At 45.3% G+C, this 13,308-nt stretch overlaps 1 protein-coding gene across 1 annotated transcript in view; it reads right to left on the reverse strand.

Moving 5' to 3' along the window:
* TMEFF2 (transmembrane protein with EGF like and two follistatin like domains 2) overlaps positions 1–13,308 on the reverse strand; it is a 124,751-nt gene that overhangs the window by 33,007 nt on the left and 78,436 nt on the right. The gene's annotated exons all lie outside the window — the stretch shown is intronic.

Raw genomic sequence — 13,308 nt, forward strand, 5'->3', positions numbered from 1 at the left:
CCAAAGAGATGTGCAGATAAAGCAAGCTGCTGAGCCCTCCTGCAAACTAAAGAGCCACAAAATTCTCCTCTGTTCAGGTGCTGTCCATTGTATGGAATACTATATAAATGTGGGTTTATATTGATATATGATTTAATTCTGAAAATAATTACAGCACCTAGAGGCACTCTGATTGTAACAGATGTGAAACTGAAGCCTCACTTCACCCCACTGGGATTAAACCACCTGCCAAGACTGAGACTGGAGCAGGGATGTGACCGCACTCTGCCTCGGGCTGGTGGGATCTCCCCAGCTCCTGGATACAGAGAGGCTACTCACTATTAAAACCAGGAGAATGTTGCTTTAGGGTAGACTTTGTGCACAAGCACTTTCTGAAACACCTGCATAACTCAGCAAGCAAAAAGCCATATGCAGGTGTTACCCAGGCAGGTTTTCTGTCCCGGTGTCATTCTCTGTGAGGGGTGAAGGCTCCCACGTCCAAGAGCACAGTGTGGGCAAAAGCAGGCAGGGCAGTGGTAGCCCCATCCTCAGATTGCTTAGGCCATCTCCAGAGACTCCAGAACCCAGCTTTTGAGCTCCTGGGCTGCCCTGTGATGTGAACCAGAGCACAGGGAGGTATTCCCTTCCTTCCACAGTCTGCTCTGGATCTGAACTAACACACTAACATGGACATATCCTGATCCCAGCACGCCTCACCACTGCTTCCAAGATGGAGAAACCTAATTGTTTCCATTGACAGCAGGCTGCAGACTCTTTTCTTTAGGTTTCTCCTATTTCATTATCATTAGCAACATCAGACAGCCTTGGGCATCGGCAGGGGAAGGGCACGCTAATCTTCTGTCCCCAACTGTGCCATTAACAGACAGCTCAGCCTCAGCAAACCCAACGTGATCTTGCTTGGGGACAAAGCCAGAGGTCTAACCTGGCAGCTGCTCCAGCTCTTCTGAGCACGTAATTGTGCACATGCTGCTATCCAAACTCTTCCTGGCTCCTTCTGACATTAAGGCAGAGCCATGAGATTGATGCTCTATCTCCAGCCCACTGGTTGTGCTGAACCTGGCAGTGCCAGCTCCACAGCTCTCCCTTTGCAAAGCTAAGTAATGGAAATGTCAAGCCTCCAGCCTCGCTGCTTGATTTAAGGAAGTGTTTAAAAGTCAGTCCACCTCCCATTTGCAGCAGACATCTGGACACCTTTGACTACCAGAGGTGTAAAGGGATATAAAAAAAACTTGGGTGGAAAGAGGAAGAAGGAAATTGGAGAGCTTGGGTCAGATGTCTTCATCACCCCGTTTGGCTTCTGGCCTGCAGGAATGTGCCCAGGGTGATGGAAAACAGTGGAACCAGTAGTTGTCTTTTAGAATTTTTTTTTACACTGGGTAGGTCTATTTACCCCAAATGTTCATGAAATACAGAAAACTCCAGTTTAAAAAGAGGCCAGTGGTGAAAAGCTGTGGTTATAAATTAAATTACATGATTTCATAACTCAAAGAAAAGTGTCTAGCTCCCTGTGTGTAGCAATTTCCCCACACTGATAAACATACAGAATATGAGAAAAAAAGTCCAGCGCATTTCCCAAGAATCTCCTTATCAGCAGAATAAGAATGTTCTGCTCCACTGAAATATTAACCATCATCATTTCTTCCTGCAGCCATTTCCAGCTTCCCACCTTAGTCAAACTCACTTCATTAGGAAACATTTACTGCTCAAGTAATAGCAATTCTTTCCACGTAGCTCTACCATTTGCATTTCAGATGGGACACAATCAACCATATGCTCCTTTTTTTTGTAATAAACCAGCTAAGAAACAGCTTCACTTCTCTACATTTTGCTACAGAAAAATGAGTGAAGGTTAATATATATTATGTTTCCAGTCAAGAGAAAATTAAGCCAACGGGAAAATTACAACAAAAGGGTGCTCTTTAGGGGAAATCTCAGCAACTTTGGATGCAGTTTCAAGAATACCTAGGGGATGCAGAAACCTATGCTCAGAGTTAGACACTTTAGAGACATATTTTTAAAGGTGTTTAAATGCTTAAAGATGCATGCAAACACTTTGTGTGGGATTTCTGGTATCTCAGAGACCTATTTCCCACTGATTTCAAAGACTGCTTCAGAGCCCACTAGGCATTTATTTACATCTTCTGATACCTTCCAAAACACAAAGACCCAAAATGACTTTCCTGACATCTTCCAGCAAAACTGAGAAGAGATCCAAGGTTTTTCTGTGCCCCATTCTAAAATTTCACCGTGACACCATCCTTCCTTTCCAAGCAAACCTCTGCAGCAGCCACATGAAGAGGACACACTACATGAGCACCACGAGCCACGTGCTGCTTGTGCTGGGGTCAGATCACTCTGAAGCAGAAAAGGACTCCCCCAGGATGACACCATATGCTCCAAAGCCTTATAAGATCCCCTGTGTGAAGCCTGATTTTCAGAGCCTGCTAGAGGGATGCTGAAAAAACACCAAACTTGCCACCCTGATCTCCATGCTGCAAGGATCATCCACTCCTTGCACACTTTTCAGCAGGCAACTTCTAGCTTGCATCCACAGTTTATTACTGCTTTTGCACTTAGACACTCAAATCCTACTTTAAGGCTGCACAATTAAGTTGACATCAAATATATGTCAGGAAGTGCAAAAGGCAGGATTGCATCAGGAAGATTAATGGGCCTGTGTTGCTGGTTCTTTTTAATTTATAGTGCTCCTCTTATCAGGGAAAATTATGGTATTCCAACACATTTTTTCAAACTGGAGGAAGCAAAAGTCTGCCCATTTGGATCATGCTGCCAAATTCCAAAAGGGCAAATTGCAGTGAAAAAGGTGAGGCATGTACTCCAAACGTGTGTGCCCAGGCAAATGCACCCTCTGAGAATAGCTCAGACTTCAGTGGGGTCCACCAGCGAGGTAATAAATGCATAATGAACAGCACTTAATGCATTTGATTGAATGAAAACCTGGAAAGGTGCCTTCACTTCTTGAAGCATTATAAAATGCAAGAGTGGGGCTCTCTTGTGTTAAACAAGAAGCAAACTGTGACATCCCTGCTTGGCTCAGGGTGTGTGTTAGGTGAGAGTACCAATGGTGCTATTTTCTGGGCACACAGAGTTCCTTCAGCTCGTGTGGGACACAGAAAGACCCTACCCTGAAGAGAGCCTCCCCCTAACCCTGGTCATGCACAGGGCTGGGCAGCACCCATCCCACTGCCAAGGGTGTGTCCAATGGCTGTCTGTCTGCCTGCAGCTTCCCAGTCCCTGAGGCACTCCAATATGCCTTGAATTTTGAGTAATTGGATCATTTGACCATGTTATCATCCTGCCTATGACTTCTGATCATAGTTCTATCAATAAATCTATTTGCTTTCTGTGTTCCTAAGTGTAGCACTGAAGAAAGCCTGGCAATGGAAAGGCTGACTGAGCACTCCTGGTGCTCAAGACACTGTGGGAAGGTCAATGAGGTCTCCTAGGGGGTCACAGAATGAAACTGTACCCAAGAGCATACACAGAATAAGTGTGTAAGCTTTAACCATGCTTTCTGCAGTCAGAAACGCAGCTTTAAAAGCCTCTGTGAGGAAGGAGAGCCACCAAGATGTCAGCAGATACCCTGCAGCTCCTCTGAGAAAGGAAGGAATGCTGTTTCCCAGGCCTTGTGCATCTTCAAGCAATGGGCTCATATGTTAATTGATTTGGGCTGCCATCATAAACAATCATTAAGCAAGGCTCATTTTCTTATGTCTTTTCTTCCAGGTCATTGTGATAGTCTCCAATGCATTCCCTTTCTTTTGTACATTTTATTTTATTCCATTTCATTTCACATGATGATAATCCTGGAGGAGCTGAACATCCAGCAATCTGTGTGGTTACTTTGGTGATCATGGAAGCAAAAAAGCAAACTAAAAAGAATGTTGAAGGGGCAAGCCTGGGCACCTCCTGAGGGGATTTTGGGCTACCTCCCCATGGTGGATCTTGCAACACTGCTTGATGACATTGCTGGATCCTGCCATGGGAATGTCACACCCAGGATGAACCAGAAAGTGCCTGCAGGCAGAGGTGCAGCTCTGCAGAGAAGATGCAGGAGAGGCCCAGGAGGATGCCTGGGGGAGAGCTGGCAGAGCTGAGCTTAGCCTGAGGCAGGTGAGATGCTGACAGGCACCTCCCTGCACCTCACTGCTGACTTGTGGGGCGTGTGTTGCTGCACTCTGGTCTGTGAGCTTTGGCAGCTTCCATCAAGGCAGGAACTGCAAAGAGGGTGCTCAGCAGCACAAGGGAACCCACAGGCAATTTGGGATTTCACCTGTTTATCGTGCTTCTTCCCTGCCCAGGGAAATGAGAGAGGAGCACAAAGAACTCCTTTCCAGCCTGGATCCTGATCACAAAGAAATGCTGCCCAGCCCTCAGTCTGGTCCATATGCAGCAGTGATGGGGATGTGCTGCACCAGGCTGCTTGGCCAAGCTGGAGCAGCCAACTTGGCTTCCTGTTCAATCAGTCTCCATAAAAATTAATGGGGTCAATAAACCAGGCATGGGTGAGTGCACAGTCTCCTAACACCCCACGCCTCTGCAAATAACATATGGTATTATTTTCTGGGCACAGAGAGTACCTTTGCCTGCAGAGAGCAAGCTACTGAAGAGAGGATTCATGGCTATGAAGGGCTGTCCCTGGAAGGAGGAGCTGTGTTTTAAGGAGGAGTCTCAATAAAATGAGAGAATGGTTCGTTGCCCATGAAGGGTAGGAGAATACTATAATTCTATTTCCTGAGTTGATGAATAGCATATAATCATTAGTGACACTGTGATGACAAAAAGAAACGCACTCCATGCTTTATCTTTACTCCTAAGACAACTATTCAGTCTTTGTTTCCAGCAACATATTACTGAAAAATAATTTCAAAAAAATTACTATGCAGTATCTGCACATAGCATAAGGAAGGTTTCCTATGTAGCTGTGACGGGAAGCAAGGAGGATAAATGAGACAATGCTTCCAAAGGAGAGGTTTCACTGGGAACAGATGCAGGCACATTTCTGTCAGAGCGAGATGGCAATGGCAGTCCTTCCTCATTCAGCATCTTTTAATTAGCCCTCTACTGTTTGGAAACCTGAGAGCATTGTTGGTACTACCTCTGTTTATTAAAGATTCATATTCAGACTTTGCTGGCCATGGGTCATTTGCTTTTTGGAACCAGAGCAATAGAAAATTGTGCCTGAGATATCTGAGAGAGAAGTACTTAATGAAATGACTAATGTCTTCAGCCAAGTGTCTAGTTGATTACAGGGTCTAAACAGCAGAACAGCAATAAATCTGCCACAAAGAGAATTGTCAGTCAAGAAAAAAGGCATAAAACCAAAGAGACAGGGAGGCAAGAGCTAAAAATGTGAACATGCAAATCTAGTGTTATTTTTACTAGTCAGAGCTCTGATATTTGAGCACATATGCTAATTTGGTCAAGTGTGAGATCCCACCATGTCTCAGAGAGCACTATTTTACAGGGAAGGTGAAGTTCCATTCTGCAATAATTTTAAATGTTATATATTTTCTACAGGCACAAAAAAAAAGGCAATGAAAGCCCCAACAAAATTTCACAGCATAAAAAACCCCAAAGCCCTTTGCCACAAAAGAGTGTATAAATAATAACACAGTTGTTGTACATTTGTGATATATCAACCTTATCTTCCTCTGCTCTGATCAGAACATGGTGATCAGAAACCCAAATTTCTGGATGTCAGCACAGACCTCTCCAGGCCCCCTGCCCCTCCCAGTAGGACATTAAATGCCCATTTAAAGCAAACCTGGCAGTATATATGCCTGCATAAAGAACCTGGCAATCAGTCCCAAATGCCTTCTCTACCACCAAGGTTTTTCTTTCAGGTACACAGGGCATCTTTGTTGACATTAGCAGCAGGCAAGCTGAAATGAAGCCAGGCTTAACATTACACCTCGACACTGGAACAAGGCATTGTAGCACGGCTGTCAGGAGGCTGGTGGGAGCTCTCATTTACCCAGGCAGCTTTGGGGGTGTTTCATGTCTCAACACAACATCATGCAGAGACATCTGAATGAGCTCCAGGCAGGGACTGGGCAAGGTGAACCTTTGGGAGCTCAGCTAGCTCGCTCAGACACGCAGCCTGTGACAGCCCTTCACTGGGGAGCAGGGACAGGTCACCTCTGTACCCATCTCAGCACATCACCCACCCACAAAGCCACCTGCACACACAGGCAGCAAAACTGGATTGCTCCAGGCTGCTTGGACACACCTATGTTTTGATGTGAGTGTCAAAAGGAGCACACAAATCTGAGCTTCTGACCCTCAGCCCATCTCCAAGCACACCTCTGAGCTTCACAGTGGTCTCAGACAGCCCTGCAGCAGCCATGGGCTGGCACCATGACACTCCTAACAGAGAGACAAGGTCCTGACACACTCAGTGCAGTCACCAGGGACCTTTGGTGGTCTGGCCAAACTCAGGTACCCCAGAGTGGTCTCTGCAGCACGTGGAGCACAGCCCAAGAGGATGGCACCTAAAACTGCCTGGCATCATTGCCTGCTTTGGCATGCACTGAACATCATATATCCACTGACATACATATGCATAAAATATATTCAGAGTGCACACTGGCACACAGTGTTTTACACTTTCTATGAATCATACCCTACAACCTGTCTGTGCTTGCCAGGAGACTGAAATCCTATCACTGCACTCTTAAGAACATCATTAAGAGGCTTAAAGAATAGAGACTCTGCGTGTCTCCTTCAAAACAAAATTTGCTGTAATTTTTGAGGTTGATGCAAAACTTTAGCTGCAGTGCAGAACAATAAACAATACATATTTTATAATGGCAGCACAAAAATAGCACGCAGTATTTCTTTCCTGGGCCTGCTACTGTTTCTCTTCTGCTTTAAGATCACAGGAGAAGAAAAGCACGGCTCATTTTGAGTGCCTTCCATTCAATATTTGTTACTTACTTATTTATTTATCTAATTTATTTTTCCTTTTTGTCCTTTGCAGCCCTGCTTCAGCACTAAGGGCTTTAGCATGCCTACTTTGCATGGTGGCTTCCCTGGGATATTTTACTTATTTCAACTGTTCAAATGTTTATCTTCAACAGGAGTAAAAGGAGAAAAGCTTGATTCCCTCAGTGTGATGCAATGTTTCTGCATGGCACTTCAATAGCATCCTGTTATTCAAACAATTAGAAATCACAGAGACCATGCACAGAATTATCAGCATACTGCATGGAGATTTTTATTATTATGTAGTGCATAATGAAAATGATTTGAAGGACCCCAAAGCATCATAACAGAAGGAAGCGTTGAATAATCAGGTGTTTTTTCTTTTTTTAACTGCAAGAGCCCAAAATATTGTTTACTGGACATATGTCAAGCTAAAATGCACTAAAGTGGTGAATATATTTACGGATGGCCTTCCTTGCATACCAAATGCAACACATTCTGGGAATGTAGCTGGAGACAGAGCCAGGAGCTTGGGCTACAGCTGCCACACTGCTGCTGCATAGCAGGGATGGACTGGCAGTGCTTAAAAACACCCATGGATTTTTCAAGCATGCTTTGCATGGCAGCTCATGGAGGACGCTCCAAAACCATGGGCTGCTCCTGGAGACACCCTGCTGGACAGCCTGAAGAGAGTCCCTGGGCACTGGCTGCTTCCCAGAGCTCAATGAGGAGCTGGGCTCATGCTCCTCCAGCTTTCAAGAAATCATCCTGGAGACTGCAGCTCATGAAAAAAAATCTTTTATCTGCAGTGCAGCTTGAGTCCTAATTCCCCTTTAATTTTTGACCTGTAACTTTCTTACTAAATTTTTGACAAAAAAAATTACAAACTTCACCTTTGCTTCCTTTTCACAATTCACAGCACCAATTATAGCATGACCTTCACCTGGCTTCCCAATGCCTCTGGTGCCCTCAACAGTACATTGAATTGTAGGCTAACAACTTTAGGGCAAAATAAATGTGTCCCTCTCTCTCTTTTCTTGTCCTTCTAAATATCATTCTTATTTTAAAGATACTAAGCTGTATAAAGTGATCTTTGCTATACTGGATGCTTTAAAGCCAAACAGAGAATCACAAGGCTGATGACTGGGTTTGAAGATTCATGGACAAGCCCACGTGGTAGCTGTGTGACCAGAGAAAAAAATTCTAATTCTGTTCACATGTCAATTCGAGTGTCTGCAGGTATCTAATGTGTAAAGTTTATTTAGAACTCACAGAATAAAATAAACGTCTATGGTTTGCCTGCCCCTGGTGTCCTTCACGTCTCCATGGTCTGTGCTAAAACAAAGCTTTGCTGACTGTTTCTCTCTCTGTAAACATCTGAGACTGTCCTTCATGAACAGTTTATTGCTGTGTGCCTCAGATTGCTGATACTGTTCACTCCTATTTTGAAGCCAGCAGAATAATGAAAATTGTTTCCACAAATCCCACAGTTTCACCCTGGATTGAACAGCCAGTGGGAATACTGCAAGATCCAGTGGGAAGCATGGGACACTATCTAGCTGCAGGTCCTGGCATGGGCCTTGCCAGGCAGGAAGGATCCATCTGCTCACAAAGAACTGCAGCTCTGTCTGGGACCAACCACAAATTTCTGCTTAAACTTCTGCTAACACTAGAAGTTACTTCTGAAAGTGCAAAGTGGACTCTGATTTGAAAGTAAAGGGATGATGGCCTTTTGGCTAGCAGAGACCAGAGTGCTGCCAGCCCCAGCCCTTGCTCACATGAGCTATCCACTGCTGGTGGGGAAGGGAGGTGGGGACCTTCCTAAAATGAACAAAAACCGTGGTAAAGGAATTGCTGAGTGTGAAGTCTGCCGCCACATGTGCAAGCCCAGCCCAGCTCTCCCCATAAACCCCTCTGTGTCCTTAAACATGTGTGCCCTCCTGCTTCCTCAGGGATTCACAGAGCACTGAGGTGGAAGAGACCCACAAGGATCACCTTAGGTACAACAGCCCATGCAGGGGTTGGACCCACGACCTTGGTGTTATCAGCACCCCACCCTAACCAGGGGTACCTGCCTGGGGCAGCACCATCTGAACTGGCCACCCATTCCAGGATACCCTGCTTGGTCAGCTCTCCTCAACTACAAAACAAAATCCAGTCTGCTATTCAATGAAATTTTAGCAGGATACTTCCAGGCTTTCCTTCAGGCATTGTTTGCACCTCCTGCACAGGCAGAAAGGTTATCTGTGTACAGGATAACCTCACATTACCTCAGCCCACAGGTATGAGCCTGGCACCCAAGCAAATCACTGCATTGGCAAGAAGGAGGGTGCAGTAGTAACCCTCTTTTCCTCAGAGCCTTCAGGGCTGTAGGTAAAAGCTGCTGTACAAAACAAGGCATTCCTGCTGGCTGGGGGTCTGCCTCATGATGACCATGGGCTGGCTGCTTTTGGGATCAAGCCCCAAGGGACAGTGCTGCTGCCAGGGAAAAGAAGACAGACGAATGACTGCAATGTGCCATCTCAAGGACATGTCCTTGCCAGCAAACTAAAGGGATGAGAGTAATCTTCTTCAGGGCTGGCACACAGATCAGTGGAATCCACCTGCAGCTCCTTGAAAGGAGCAAGTGCTGTGCACTGGCCAGGATGGATGTCCCTGGGGCACCTGTGCTGTTCCACAGCAGAGAGCTCCATTACCAAATGGGCAGGCTGAGACACAGCAATTAAATCTGCATGTCTGGGGACACCTCACACAGGCTTTTAGCTGCAGCCCACACATGGGAAGGGACTGGGGCAGGAGCTGGGCTCTGTGAGGAAGGAACACCTGCCACTCTGCAGGGGCTGTGAGAGCTGAGGTCAGCCCTGTGCGTCAGCTCCCACTGAGTTTTCCTCAGGCTCATATTTAATGCATGGGATGTATTTTTAATGGTTTAGATGTGTGAACAAACCGTGGCCTTGATGTTCCTACACGGGTGTGTGAAGGAGCCTCCGACCTTCTGCAATGGATGCAGTCCTATTTTAATGGTGAACATAAAGTGGGATGGAAGAGATGAAGCATTCCATTAAGACATTTGATAATAAATTGGTAAGTGCTTTGCCAGTGTTTTACATAGTTATTCTCTCTGTTGATCTATTTAGCCAACACATGTAATTCCGAGCTACAAAGTTGTATTCCTGCTTTCGTAAACATACTTACATAAAACTCAATAACAACACAGTCTATTTATTGCTAAAACGCTAGTAGGAAATTGGAAAAGGTATAAATACAATTCATTGCTGGTGATCTCCTGCCCCCTGAAGGCACTGTAAGGCTCCAAATCTTGCTCAGTTCACAGCATCATAAAACCAAAGCAATAAATGTCACTCTTTTCTTGATTGCGCATTAGGCCAATCAGCTTTTTATTGCGCCTAAATAGGCCGTCAGAAAGGCACCGCTCTCCTTACTGCTGGGGGATGACTCTGCCTAAATGGGGGGCCAGGGAGGAAGGGAAGCTTACTTTTAAATAACAAGGCTAAGAGAGAACAGGGGGAGAAGAAAGGTGCAAAAGCACGTTGCTCTGCAAGGCCTTTGCACTTGCTCTTTCATGCTGTAATGCCTTGATGTATGCAGACGATTATGTGTCGATGCACATTAATATCTGATGTGCATTACCATATTATCATCCCTTATGTGCACTTTCACAGCCTGGTGAGCCCAGGCTCTCCCAGCCACGGGATTACACAACCAACATCACCGTGGGGGCACAATCCAGACCTCACACAGCTCCGGGCAGCACCCGCGCACAGCGCTGCCCTTGCAGGGCACAAAGGGACCCTCCTGTGTCCCTCTCACAAAGCAGCAGGACCTGGCTGGTCCTTACAACACCCTGTATTACAGCAGGAGCACAAAATAGACTGGCAAAGCATTCCTCCCAATGCAGATCAAGGCACGTGCTCAGAAGGCCAGGACACTTTCCCACCCAAGACTGAAAACGCTGGTCATAGCTGGTGGCAGAGGAGTAAAAAAGCCCCCAAACTCTGAGTTCATTTGCTCCCCTGTTGATCTGGACACATGAAATGGTGGCTCTCCACCATGCTGTCATGTTGTACCTAGACACTGCCTGGAAAGAGAGAGGGATGCTGTTGCTGCCTCACACGATGCTGAGCCACACACGTGCACCCCTGTAACAGGGGCAGGGCAGTGCTAACACAGTCCCACAGCCACACCACCTCGATGCTGCCACCTCACATCCCCCAGCTGCCCCCAGCACAGCAACCTTTAATTCACCTGCTCCTGCTGGGTGAGCCATTCCAGCCCCCCAGCCAGGCACAGGGAAGGCAGGAGAGGCCAACCTCCCTTCCCCCTTGGGTACTGTCCCCAAAACCCTCCCTGAATATGAGCAGCCACTGCAGCTCCTGCCCACTCTTCAGCAAACAGCCAACTGGACTAATTCCAAGTCAACTTTACATTTCCTCCCTGCTGACCACCCACCTCTCCATGTCTCCCATCCACACACACACAGAGATAGGGATCTTGGCCACAGAAACCTAACAGGAAAATTGATCTGTGCTGAGCTATTCTTTTGAAATTATTGCAGCTTTTCCCCCCCAACTCTAATGTTGACAGACTACTAATTGCAAAGAACAAGTGATGACTCTGTCTCTTACAAGCCTTCCTCCCCTTGAATTTCAGAAGAATTTGTGTTTTGCTCCTACAAGAGCATGGTATGGTAAGACATAAAACCTCCCCAAAAAATCTCAGAAATTATTTTTTGGCTTTTCACAAATCAATATTTCCTCTGAAGCAACTGAAGCAGTCAGTAAGGCAAATTCTGCTTTTATCATCACAATTTCCAAGTTATTCCTTTGCACTGTAAGACTGACAGAGCATTCACACTCCAACTGAGTTTGTTCTCCCTTCTACCAGCAAAAGGCTCCACAGGCTACTGAGAAGTTACTCCATAGTTATCAAACTGGGAGGGAACTTTTGTTTCACTGAAGTCAGTGGGATAACTTCCTTTGACTTCCCTAAGTTGGAATTCACCTTCTGAAAACCAAGTTTGGGTGAGCATCTGAAAAGAGGAGCACAAGGAAAAAAAAAGGATCTATAAGCTTTATGATTGTGTAGAGTATTATTCCCTGGACACACAGCAGGTTTTGCTGTAATTGCAAAAGATAAAAAATGTCATTTTTATTACAAAACCAAATGTTAGAGATTCTAGTTTTTGGATAAGAGATGGATGTGTCATATAGGGTCCTTAAAAACCTGCTTGGGTGAGTAGTACAGATGGAATACAATGTGGGCTTGCATTTATCTGAGAACATTTAGAGCCATGATATATAGTCTACACGACAGACTTCCTCGATGTATAGAGAAAATATAGCCAATTTCTTTGTGTAGGCTGAATTATTTACCAGAGTGTTCCAAAGTGTATTGGTAATAAAACACTATGAAGTATAAGTAACTCCAGACAATCTTGGCTTATGTTAAAGCAAGTCTTGGTTTTTTTTTAAGCATGTTATTAAGAAAATAAATCCTGAGAATCTGGAAAGGCAGGACTTACTCAAATGAACACATGCCTCTGAAGGATTGTGTTGACTCAACAGAGAGAAAAGTCAAATTCTCCTAACCATCATCCTAAAAGTGTTGGGAATCAGTCTCACTTCAAAATTAAATAGGCTATTTTGGCACAGGATGAAGGATGCAGAGATGGTAAAGTGATTCTGTGAAACTCACCTGACTGGGAAAAATGGCTGTTTTTAACTAAACCCAGAAAATATATATGTAGAGTGCAACAATTTCACCAGCTGGCCAAACAAGCCATCATTTTTCCAAGCAATACCTTTCTAGCCAGGGCACTAGTAGTGCAATCAGTTTAGAAACACAAGGTGCTCATTCTCTCATCCTACTCTGGAGATCTGGACCACAGCTTTTCTCAGGGCTGCTGAAGACAGAGCCAGGAAAGGTATGGAAAAAGCAGTTGGCTCTTTCTGCAAACTCCTTCTGAGAAAGAGGAAAATCACCTATTTTTGGCTTGATTTTGGGTCTTTCTGAAGGCTGTGGGGATCTTTCCCTGTTTATGCTTGGGAACAAAGTCACTTTTACACCTAGGCCAGTGTTGGTTGAAACTGCCCTCTGAAAGAGTCCTACAGTAGTACCTCAGCAGCTTGCCAAAGAGAAACCTGACAGGAACCATGGCATTCATGCAATGCTCACCTGGGGACCTTATTTTCTGACCCTAACATGATGTCTAGACACTGGTTTCTAATAAGCCAAATCTTTCACCTAAGCTGGAGCTGCTGCAATGTTGTTCTTGTGCTGTGGACAACAATTCAAGCTACAATTTTGTATTTTGCTAGTTTTCCCACTTTTGTGTCTGTT

This window comes from Molothrus ater, chromosome 7 (genome assembly GCF_012460135.2).
Source record: "Molothrus ater isolate BHLD 08-10-18 breed brown headed cowbird chromosome 7, BPBGC_Mater_1.1, whole genome shotgun sequence".
NCBI lineage: Eukaryota > Metazoa > Chordata > Aves > Passeriformes > Icteridae > Molothrus > Molothrus ater.